The 13,191-nt window shown below is 39.9% G+C and overlaps 1 pseudogene; it reads left to right on the forward strand.

Moving 5' to 3' along the window:
* The first annotated feature begins 9,003 nt into the window (after positions 1-9,003).
* Positions 9,004-9,142, forward strand: LOC145285321 (U2 spliceosomal RNA; annotated as a pseudogene).
* The last annotated feature ends 4,049 nt before the right edge of the window (positions 9,143-13,191 follow it).

The following is a 13,191-nucleotide window of genomic DNA, read 5'->3' on the forward strand; positions in this document are numbered from 1 at the left end:
GATGTGCGCTGGGGTTTGATACTGAGAATTGTGAGAAGAGGAGCACAACAGTTTGGAATTCTTTCTTTGGACTTTAATATTTCTAATATTTCTAATATTTCTAATATTACCAACATATTTAACCGCAGTTATAAATTAGTTTCTTTTTACCTTTATAGCCTTAAAGACATTGCACACTGTCTCGCTAAAAGAATTTTTATTTTTACATTGATCTTTTATTAAAAGAAAAAAAAAACCCAGCCCTATCAGTGTTAATGCCTATAAATATATATTATTGAGGGGGAAGGGCTTAGCCCTATTTTGAACAGGGGGAATGGGAGCTTAACATGCACCTCTTAAATGGTCCTAATTTTCCGTACTTAAAATGCTGTTGCTACGTATTTATTCACGTTAGCCATTTTTACAAATGTCATATTTACCGTGCCATTTTTACTGGTGCTAATTTTTTTTTACCTAAATTCGCAAAAAACAATTAGTGAACATCCGTATCAAGTAAGAATTTACATTAAATTTATATACAAACGTTATATCTGAGTAATTTTAAAACAATTGTTTTTGTTTGCCTTTCTGGCAAGTTTTTCGAGGTGTTCACACATAATCATGTAAAATAACAAATATCACATAAAACAAAATTTCTTAGCTGAGGATATTGATCTACGGATCTGACATTATTAGTAGTAGTAGTATTAGTAGTATAGCATAGTATATATATATATATATATATATATATATATATATATAAATTCGTATTCCTGTTTGTTTGTTTATTTGTTTGATTTTGATTGTTCACAATTTGATTAATATATAGAAAAGGTCCATTACTTTAATGATCCATTCATTCCGATATATAGTATTATTCTTGCAAAATATACGATTAAGAGGTGACGTCATTTGCATATTACATTAAGGACAATCGATTTTATTAAATAGCAGTGGGTTAGTTATTGTTTATAGTGAAAGAATTGTTTTAAGTGTTCTATTGAAGTTTATTATTTAAATTTGATTTATATTGATAATATATTTAATTTTATTTATTTTTACCGACGTCAATTTTTTTTTACAAAACGGTTTGAGTCATTTCCCCTGGACACTAACTTTGTTCTTTTTGTTTTTATTTTCTTTTTCAGCAGATAATCAAACTAAAAATAATTTACACAAAGTTTCAAGCATTACTTTTGGAATCAGTTCAAATAAAATAATTTCGCAATTAACATTGTGGTCCAGTAAATTTTTATTTTAAACAATCCAATTCATCTAAGATTCTTTATTTAAGACAAAAAAAAAAACTTTCATTTACGTTATTTTGCCATTTTTTCTTCACATTTTTTTTTACATCGTAACTGCTAATTGTTTTTTTTTTTTTTTTTTGCTTTTAATAACACAATAAGTCATAACTCATCATTTTTATAAAAATAAAAACGTGTATTTCGGTTAACACAAATTCTACTTTGGTATTTTTTAAACTAAATTATTTATGGTTTGTTTTAGTTGCAACAAACCGTAAAACATATTTTTCTAGACTGAGATAACATAAAAGAAATTTGCTTAAACTGGAATATAATCATAAAAAGGTGCTCAATATTCGGAGAATAGCTTCTCTTCACATCCCTTCTGCCGAAATATCTGGTGGAGAGTTTGTCACATACTTCTTTTTTACATTTTCGTGTTTTCATTTGTTCTTTTATTTTTGAAATTTTTGTTGGGGTAACGATGGAGTTGACATATGATAATGAAAAACTACTCAATATTCTTAGTATAGCAGGTGTGGCCAAACCGAACTTCATATCGACCCTGGCAACCCAACAGCTTCACCAGAGTTTTTAAACTTTCTAATAACGTTTCCAACTGTACTAAGTGGTAGATTAAGTTCCCTTGATATTATTCGATACCCTTTTCCTTCTTTGTGCTTATCAATGATTTTTTGACGAATGTCTATTGACAACTCTTTAGTTTTAGGCATTTTTATAAATGAACTGGTTAACTTTGAAGGAGTGAGCCAATACTGGAAGAATTTTATAAAATTATTTTAATATAAAGCTCTCTGATTGGTCAGTGATAACTCGTTTGCTTTATTGCAACACACTAAGCAAAAGTCATTTAAATTTATTTCAGAAAAAGAATTTTTTTAAAGTGTATCCAATACTTTTGCGTTTGTTAATTCATATTTTTAACCACGTACAAGCGACTCCATAAGTCACTCCGTCGGTCCGTCCGTCGGTCCGTCTGTCAATCCGTCGGTTTGTCCGTAATACTTTTGTGCTTGGCCTTTTTTTATTAAGATCAAAAATCTGTTATTAATAGATGCTGTTCTTAGTTTTTTAAGCTTTTATTGGCCTTTTGGCCAAGACAGCAGCAGCAACGACATCAGCGAGAGCAGCAGCAACAAAAACAGCCGCAGCAGACACTAGAGGAGCAGACACAACCAACGGTCCCCACACCAATCGAGACGGAGATCAAGCAAAGAAAAGACTGCTCCTCTGAGGATGAATCCGCAAGTGAGAGGGAGAAGAACTCAACCTCACCTCTCTCCGGTTCATTCGAAAGAATAAAAAAGAAAAACAAAACAAGAAAAGGGGAAGAAAAGGTGGCCCCACTCCCTGTGAACATACACTACCCCTAACAACAAAATCCACTTCCACCCCCAAACCAGACACTGCACCAACACCAGACACTGCACCAACAACAAACATGACACCAATACCAGACACCGCACCAACACTAGACACTACACTAGCACCAACACCAGGCAACACACAAACACCCGTCCCCACACCAATGCAAACTGAGCTACCACCCCAAAAAGAAAAGCAAAAGAATGAACCGAGAGAGGGGAGAGACTCCTCTGCCTCTTGCAGACCAACCAAATTAAAAGCCCTTGCCCCCGAGGAACTATGTTATGTAGACCCTCTCTCTGTGGCAACAGACATTCCCCATCGGCAGAGAAAAAACTTAAAACCTCTGCTCGATTACAAACAGATAGAGGGAAAGATGTAAATATCCCCTCAAATTTCCCGGACGCCCCGCTCCTAAAAACTTTTGTCAGAACTCCAGAGGCCTGCAAGACCAACTTATGGACAAGGCTGCAGGCCGCTGAAGGGGCTGTTCTGGGAATCGAACTAGTGAAGAAAAATGACCCTTCTCTTGACGAACTGTCAAAACAATGCAAGGGAAGGGTCCCAGTGTTGGTCCATCCGTCACTCTACAGGGCCATGAAAATAATTTATCCTTTGGACGTCGGCGGCATTGCGAGAGAAGTTCAGGATATGAAAAACCTGACCACCTTGAGCATGGCATATAACGTTGGCGTCCACTCCCCGGCTGATTTTGAGCTGAGTGTGACACACCCTAAGGTAGGTACCATGTCTTTGAATTTGGCTAGTTTGGATGCGAGGGGCTTGAGATGATTGAGCCGGGCGGCTCGCCTCCGGCACGACCTCTTGTTCCTGGGAGTGGATGTGGCTGCGATTCAGGAGACGCATTTCACTTCCTCTGTGGACTGTCAGGTGCTGGCCTGAGATTTTGAGGTTTTCTCAGCATATAACAGCCCTCGGGGGAAGGGAGTTTCCGTGCTGGTTAAACGTACCCTGTCGGCAACGGTCGACATTCTTCATAGGGATGCGGTGGGCAGGCTGGTTGTGGCCGATGTTGCCATAAAAGATTCTGTGTTTCAGGTGATCGTGGTTCATGCACCCAGCACTGCTCATGAGACGGTCTCATTCTTCAGTCAGCTTGATGCGTTTGTAGATTGTCGGAAGCTGGTAGTGCTAATGCGAGATTGGAACGCCATCTTAGACCCAGAGATACATAAGGTAGGAGGCGATGCTAGAGGATCGGAGAGGTGCAAGTTCAGCCTGGCTGATCTGATGGCTAGATGCGGTCTGATCGACAGGTTTCGGGTCGAGCATCCGGGGCAGCAGATGTGGACGTGGACCAATAGCGTTTCCTCCTATTCAAATACTTACTTGGACAGGATGTTAGTCAGGAGAGGCGAAGTAGACTTCTTATCTTGTAAACTAGTTATGGCCCGGCTGAAGCTAAGAAATAGGCCTAAGTTTGTGGCTCACTGGAAGTTAAACACCTCCCTTTTGGAGATACAAAACTTCCAAGAGAAGCTAATAGAATTAATTCATAAAGCACTAGTGGGGGCGGTTACCAGGAGCAAGTGGTGGCTAGGTCTAAAAGCCAAAATTAGAACCTTCTCTGTCAAGTATGCCCAGCGCCTCACACTAGATAAGGCCAAACTCTACAACAAATGCCTTAATGAATCCTGCTTTCCGGGCTGTTGGAAAACCGCTTCTGTGGTACCAATATTCAAGAATTCTGGCGAAAGAACTGACCCATCAAATTATCGCCCCATTAGCCTCCTCCCACTTTTCGCCAAAATATTTGAGACCATAATTAACCATGCTCTAGTCCGGCACCTTACAGATGCTAAACTTCTCACTGACAAACAATATGGATTTAGACAAGCCCGTTCCACAGCTGACATCCTCACTGTAATCTCTGAACGTATATACCATTCACTGGACAAAGCGGGGGAGGGCAGAGCGGTAGCTCTAGATATATCTAAGGCTTTTGACAAGGTATGGCACAAGGGTCTCCTCAGGAAAATTAAATCATACGGTATCACTGGTAGAATACTTAGCATAATTAAATCCTTCTTAGATAAGAGAAAAATCCAGGTTGTCCTCGACGGTCGAACATCTAAACAGTGTGATATAAATGTGGGAGTGCCTCAGGGGTCTATTCTTGGACCTCTATTGGTCCTGATATTTATTAATGACCTCCCCGACAAAACTGCCTCTGAGATGGGTATATATGCTGATGACACTACACTCTATAACAGGCATGACAGGAAAACAAATGAACACATATCTAAAGAAATGGCAAAAACACTAGAGGATGACCTCCAATCTGTAGTGGAATGGGGACATAAATGGATGGTCACATTCAATGCTGCCAAGACTAAACTGGTTTCCTTCAATAACTACAAGAAACCTTCTCTGCCACCAATAGCAATGGCCAGTGACTCCCTGTCTGAGAGTACATCTTTCAAACTGCTTGGCCTAACGTTCACAGGAAACATGAGCTGGAACAATTATATTGAAAACATTGCCAGGGCCGCTGAAAAATAGGTAGGCTCTCTCTACCGTGCTAGAAAACTACTGACACCTGAAAGTATCCTGTATCTCTATAAGGCAACCATTCGCCCATGTATGGAGTATTGTTGTCACATCTGGGCTGGTGCGTCTACTACTAGTCTCTCGCTCCTAGACAAGGTTCAAAAAAGAGTTGCCAATCTGATAGGCCCTGAACTGGCATCTAAGCTTCAGCCTCTGTCCCATCGACGAAACGTTGCATCCCTCTGCTTGTTCTACAAGTATTTTAATGGTGAATGCTCTGACGAACTGCAGACACTTGTGCCCCCACGATGCAGACACCCTTGACAAACCCGACAGGCAGCTAAATTCCATCCCCACACAGTAGAGATCCCTAGATGTAAAAGATCTTTCTACTCCATTAGTTGCTTCCCCAGAACCGCTAGACTCTGGAATTCCATTCCAGGATCCTGCTTCCCTAACTGTACTGACATGCAGAAGTTCAAGTGCAAAGTGAACCGACATCTTGCTGTCACAATCCCTACATAGTGCCCCAGTAGTTGCTGACCCTGATAGTGGCAATGTGCCTTGTTTGGGTTGAAAATGTAATAAAAAAAAAAAAGACGAAGAAGAAGCTAGAGCAGAAACTAGCCCGGGCTATGGGGGGAAGGTGATAGGGTTAGTCAGGAACTAGCTAAGCAGGACCTTCTGCATGAGAATAACGAGCGTTATGAAGGTCAAGAAGTCAGAGCTAGGCTTAGAAAGGTGGGCAATGAAGCAGTCAACTCCAACATTGACGTGCATTGTGAAATTTCTAAGCGTGGCTCGGACAAGTACATTGCAAAGGATAGACAACCGGATGGACATACCCTGGAATCGACTCAGAAGATCTGTGAAGGGTTTTGAGGTGGCTAGAGCAGCTAGTTGCGAGGGCCGGGTGATGGAGTGGGAGGTTTTTACTGCGCTGAAGCAGGTCGGCTGTGACAGATCGCCGGGATTCGATGGTCTGCGATACGAACTGTATTTGAGGCTGTCGCCCATGTTTCTGCCTCTTCTGACGGATGTGTTCAAGCATTGGTTTTCTCAGGGATCCATCCCGGCGCAAGTCACCAATGGAGTCATCACATTGCTGAGGAAAGGTGATGAGCATGGTTAGACGATTACAGGCCCATAACTCTGCTAAACACAGAGTTGAAGATTTTGGCCAAGGTCCTGTTAAATTGGCTGCAGGTTGTTATCGGTGAGTTGGTTGAACTGGAACAAAACTACGCTGTGAAGAGGAGATCGATTCAGAACAACTTGCACCTGATCTGCACGATCCTAGAGGGAGGGATAGATGACGACACAGAAGCCCAAAGTGTTCGATAGGGTCGACCATCGTTTCTTGGCATCTGTCTTAGAGGCCGCTGGTTTTAAATCGGACTTCTGCAAGTGGATCTCCATGATGTATCGACACCCCACAGCCGTCGTGCAAGTCAATGGAAAGCGCTCAAAACCCTTTGCTATCTCTCGGTCGGTTCGTCAGGGTTGTCCACTGTTGCCCCTTCTCTATGTCCTGGCTTTTGAGCCCCTGCTCTGCAAACTGAGACGTGGGGAGGCAAATTCGGCCCTGTGCGGAATTGCAATACCCTGTGGCTCAGCCGCTAAGATATCCGTGTTCGCCGATGATGTCACGGTCTTTGTGTCGAGCTTCAGAGACATTGAGATCGTGGCAGAGGCGCCCGCTCACTATAAAAGAATTACAGGCACCAAGATAAACTGCAGCAAGACGGTAGTCTGCAGTTGGGCACCTGGAGTGGCAATGCTAACCTCCCGGTGCCCTTCAGCTGGACAGATGGCCAGGTTTGGATCCTCGGCATGTGGTTCAGACCGGGTCTCCAGCTTGACAAAAATTGGTTGGAGGTACGGTCAAAGGTGGAGGCTGCAGTCAATTCGTGGCTTCCTAGGAAACTTTCCTTAAAGGGTAGAGCTGAGGCGTGCGCCACTTACGTTTTTCCTCTCATCCTTTACCGACTGGCCATACTTCCCCTGCCTGCACAACACCTAACAGCTCTTGTCAAACTTTTGTCCTCGCTTCTTTGGGACAGAGGAAGACACTGGGTGAGCAGACAGGTCTGTATTCAACGTCCATGTGAGGGAGGCTTCGGAATGCCAGACTAGAAGTGTCATCGAGACGCTGAGAGGCTGGCCTTCCTGAGCCACAATATGCAAGATGACCAAACGTGGCACCCCATAGTTACTACCGCCTTCCCTGACCTCGTTCTCAACCCTTCTATCGAGTGCTGTCACAGGCCACGGGGAGAATCTGCCTACATGAAAGTGCCAAGCCGTGCTAAAATGACTACCACGGTCCAGCGACCTTGTGACTGCTACCCGTAGGGTACTCCACAGGGATCTAGTGGAGGGGGCTGCCGACAACCCACTATGCGCACGTTTGGGTTTGCAGCAGAGTGAGATCCGCTCCGCATGGAGCTGGGCGCCAGGTTTGAGTCATCTGAACAATTCGGAGTTCTCTCTGACCTGGCGATTGGCCCGAAATGTACTTCCACTCAGCAACATACAATGCAGTTCCGGGTTTTTGGAGTCGCCTGATTGTCCCTGTTGTGGGACAACGGCCTTAGAAACAACTAATCATGCTTTCTTTGATTGCCGCGAACTCCGCCAGTACTGGTTGTATGTCAGCAGGGTGACGGCTCGCATCGATCCTGAGCATCCTCACCCAATTACCGTATCAAATGTTGTGGACAACGTGAGGCCACCGTGGGACCGAGAAAGATAAATAGTCTACGTTATGATCCTGGCCATGGCGAGAATGGTTATTTGCATGTCATATCTGCAAGGTTGCCAGGGGGTGTTGTCTTTTTCTGATCAGGATCTGATCGCTTTCTTTAAACACCAACTATGGGTGAAGATCAGATGTTATAGAAGAAGGCTGCATCGCGTAGCATTTGACAGAAGATGGATACATGTAGCAAGTCTGTGTGTATGAAGAGGAGCCAAATTTGAATACGTGTTCCCCGCCTAGGTGTGGAACGCGCAGTTCCGTAAAGTAAAATTAAACAAGTAGCCTCTCAACTAGCTGAGTGTGTGTTCCATCCCTCCCAGATTAGGAAGCCTCCAAGATGCCCACCCCCTCCTTCTTGCAATTTTTTTTTCACCCCCTCCTCTAAATTTCATCCATCTTGGAGAGAAAGAAATACAAACTAACCCCCATTGCTTATTCACAAAATTTTCTTTTCTCCATTCACCCCCATCTAGAGGGCATCCCCACTTAGAGACTGACCGCAGAAGCGAGGTTCCTTTTACAAACCTAGTGGAACGGGCAGTCTATCAACTAGACGGGTTTGGGAGGGTCCTACTAATCACCCCTCCACCCCCCACCCTCGACACAAATGAATTATTGTACCATTTTTATTGTTATCTTTTTTGTGTTTTTATACATCAATAAAAAATGTTTTAAAAATTGGGAGTTAAGTAGGACGTCCCCCAGTATGAAAGGGTGAATGCGGTATTATGGTGAAAGAAGATACTAGCTGGGAGAAACTTTTGATTTTGTTTAGTTCTAGAGTGACAAGGATGATCAACGACCCTCACAATCCGCGCTTTTGAGTTGGCCATGGGCCTAAGTTTTTTGTTTATTGTTGATTTTCAATGTATTTTTAATATGAATAAAGAATTTAATATCTCAAAGTGTAGTATCTGTTCTGGCAGATACTGCAAGCAAAGACCATATGTGGGGCAGCTCCACATATAAGACCTTGGCCAATGTAGGGGTAACCCTTCATGCCAATTGTCACTATCCAGCTCCCCTACTCTCCGGGGAGTTGGTCCCCATTTCCCTTCTTCACTCCTCACATTAAAAATCGGCCTTGTGCCTAATTTGCTCGGTGGGGAGCAAATAAATACCCTTTTCTTGGTCTTTTGGCCAAGATCAAAGTGTAGTATCTGTTCTTACTAAATGCTGTATTTATGTTTGACACTTTGTGATATAAAGTGGGGTGATCACTTTTCTGTATTAATTTAATGTAAAATGATCACCCACTTTACAACCAGTCAGTCTCAAAGCCATTCAAGTCACTTTCCAAATCATTCAAGTTGTTTTTGAAGGATTCCAGTTATTTTTAAGCATTCAAGTCATTCTTAAGGTCATTCAATTCATCCTTAATTTCATTAAAGTCATTCTAAGTCATTTACTTTTTATTTATTTAAGTTATTTCAGCCGATTTTTCGGTCATTTTAGTTTATCTTTAAGAATTTCATGTCAATCCTACATTCACGCATTTATTCATTACACAAGAGCACATGACTAATGGCTATCGGCCTTGTTCCTTAAATATAAACTTTCTAAACTGTAATTTTGGAATTACTACTCCAAATATAATTTAGAATAGTAATAGGAATATACTGACCAAATCTTAGGTAAAATCTTGAACCCTAATTAAAGTTATGAAGAAAAATGTAATGTATCCAATACTTTCGCGTGGCACTATATATATATATATATATATATATATATATATATATATATATATATATATATATATATATATATATATATATATATATATATGGGAGGGAGGATATATATATATATATATATATATATATACATATATATATATATATATATATATATATATACATATATATATATATATATATATATACATATATATATATATATATATATATATACATATATATATATATATATATATACATATACATATATATATATATATATATATATATATATATATATATATATATATATATATATATATATATATGTATTCTTTTTACTCCACGTTAAAAAACGACCCTAGTGTCTAACTCTGTCCCGTGGGGAGGCATAGTAAATAGGTACAATCATAAACAAAACTAGATTTTTCTTTTCATAATTTCAAAAAACAATTTTCATACTATTTCAACGATCTATTTTTGACGAGAATATAGAACGCACACATTTTTTCTCAATCAAATAGACACCTTGTTTTCTTTCTTGTTTTTTTTTTTTTTTTTTTTTTTTTTTTTTTTTTACGAAACACAGTTATTAACATATACTTTCTTTTTATTCAACTTGACACTTATTTTTCACGTTGTGTGGTGGAACTAACCAGGTTTTTCTTTGTATCTTTACACGTTGTGTTTGTATGCGTGCACCCCAAAGTTTGATACCGATTCAAAGAAACAGAAAGGTCACGGTAACTTAATAAGGACAGATTGTATACTCGTTATCAATGCGCTGTGTGGGTGTGTTTGAACGCATACAATAAACAGTTAAAATAACATGGATAGTTTTTTTACACGGACTACTATCTCCTGTCCATATACGCGATCGGTGACAGTAATAACTTCAGGCGTGCATGATGCACAGATAAATGAGCATACAATTTTCTACACTGCTTCTTTAGTACGCCAGCAGTTGCCACTCGACGTGAAGACACTGGAATAAAAGATATCTAACATTGGATTGTATGCAAATCAACACAGTTGCAGGGTTTTATTTTTTTTTGTGTGTGTGTGTGTGTGTGTTTTTTTTTTTTAGTTATCAAGGCCCGGAGGTCACTCGAGGATAAGGGTTCATGAATGTAAGCTGGTAGTGTAGTAATCATTAATGGTGTAAATTAGGTGGAATTTGATTATTTATGGGTGCGGCTAAACAAGAACTTGTTTACATTGGATTTGAAGGCTACTATGTTGTATTCAACCGGGAAGCAGGCCAGCAGAACATTAAGCAGTTCTAGGAAAGAAGCTTTGTTTATGGAATCTGCCTTTAGATTTAGGCACAGATAGAGAGTGGGAGAAAGCGTTTATAGAGGATGTAGCTATTTGAGTGTTTTTTGTGAAAGTTTGCCAAGAAGGAACCATAGATTGGATATTAGTCAAGCAATGAAAATAACGATAGAGCAGAGATAGGCTCACAAGATCACTTTTGTGAGAAAGAGGTTGTTGGGAAGAGAATAGAGCATCACTTACTAGGATTCGAAGCCAGTTTTGAATTCTATTAATGCTGGATATGGCGTGCCGAGAAGCTCCTGCCCAGATGTGGCAACAGTACTCCATTTTAGGGCATACTTGGCTCTTATACAGACAGGGGATTGCAGTAAGATACCTTGGCAACAGATTTTTTTCATTTCAGATAAGGAGACAAGAGCCATTCATTTCAATTGGGGCATGATGGGGGTCAGAGCGATTATGATGAAAGGAGAGAGGCTTGGTTTTCGACGCATTAAAATTAACCAGCCACGTTTTTCCTCCATTCTCAAGATCAGAAATGAGAATCAGAAAGATCTTGGTCATTGCAGGTCTTTGAAATGTTGTCATAGATTATTGGTATTGTCGGCATAAATGGATATTAATGATTTAAGAATGTGATTTGAGAGATCATTTATGAAGATCAAGAAGAGAAGTGGGATCAGGATGGAACCTTGAGGGACGCCAGCGTTAATACTATGAGTTTCTGATTTCTGCCCATGGATGACTATCAGAAAGAAAGGATTTAGTAACTGAGAGGACATTTCCAGCTATTCTAATAGCTGGAAATCTTTGCTGATGAGGTTGACTACTTCTGTTTATCACAGATTCCAGCAACTTACACATGATGCAGAGGAGATGATTGATCTGTACTGAGAGGGAGATGACCGATCTCCAGAATTTTTAAATACGGGGCAGACTGATGCATTTCTCAAAAAGAGTAAAAAATATTCATTATACTTGTAATATTGCATGTTTCTACCTCTGACACATAGAGGAACAAAGTCTAGTGGTTGTATGTGAAGTCGGGGAAAGGTTTAACACAGGACATGCAAAAGAATGGCGCATACACATGCACAGAAGCAACGTTGTTATCCTCACTCCATCGATTTGCTTTACTTGTACCATGAAAGCAAAAAAGACGACCAGAGAGCGACTGATCCTGTTGTTAACTCTTCCTGAATTTTCGTGAGTACACATTTTTGGTAAATAAGAATTTTGTTGTTTAGTGAGTGTAAGACCATGCCAATTTCTCGACGACAGTCGACCCCAAAACGCATCTACGACAGTATTTTCGCTTCATCCCACTTATTTACATAAATTACAAAACAAAAATCATAAATTCATATATTACATAATTTATGAAACAGATACGACACGCAACCAAAAACAAGAACAATACAAACCAAACTTGGATTACAAATGTGTATTTAACCCTTCCACCAGCCTAAAGGTATATGATTACGTCTGAAAAATTAATGTATACAACGAAGCAACCACTTTTTGAACAAACTCCTGATAACTAGTGTACTCTTCACGTCACAAAATAAGGAATCCATCTGATCAATCCATCGAAGTAGGAAAAATAAGCAGAGTACTTTCAACTCACTTCCCATCAAGAGGACTTTTAAATCACCCTCTCATATTAAAGTTCATTTCACTATTCAGTCTCCATAAAAACAAGAGACTTTTGAACTGCATCCTACTTTTGTCATGCATTCCGCCATTTTGTTATTTATCCTCTCATCTGCAAACAATTAAAACATTACAAATTTTTATATAGAAAAGACATGGGAAAGTATCTCTGAAACAACAAATTACATTTTTGACAGTTTCCATCTTTTTAGCAACCCATGAACAACAATGTTAACCAAGACAATCAGAACCTAACCCTAACCCTAACTCCAACCCACTGAAGAAAATACAACTGTAACATATGTAACATACATTTTGAGATAAAGTGAAGAAGTTCTTCTTTCTCTTTTTCCTGCAAAAATCATCAGTGTACCTCCCTTTTTCTCTTAAGTTTCCACCACACGATCATAAAATCCTAACATTAAAATGGCATGATCCCTGATTTATCCCAGCTAACTGCTACCACAATCAACAATTGAATCAACTTCATTCCTAATCAACAATCGTCTCCACAAATTACACTTTTCAAAGTCTGCTACGCATTCACCCACTTTCCTACTATCAAACACATCAATCCCTACTTTCTCGTCATTTTCTATCTACCCTTAATTGTAGAATCGATTGCTAATCTCGCTCGACATGGAAGGCGCAATGCCCATGCACAGAAATTCATTGCTTCATATCTCTATGCCTCTTTTCC

This window comes from Euprymna scolopes, chromosome 9, assembly GCF_053919585.1.
Source record: "Euprymna scolopes isolate OS-2025 chromosome 9, ASM5391958v1, whole genome shotgun sequence".
NCBI classification, from domain to species: Eukaryota; Metazoa; Mollusca; class Cephalopoda; order Sepiida; family Sepiolidae; genus Euprymna; species Euprymna scolopes.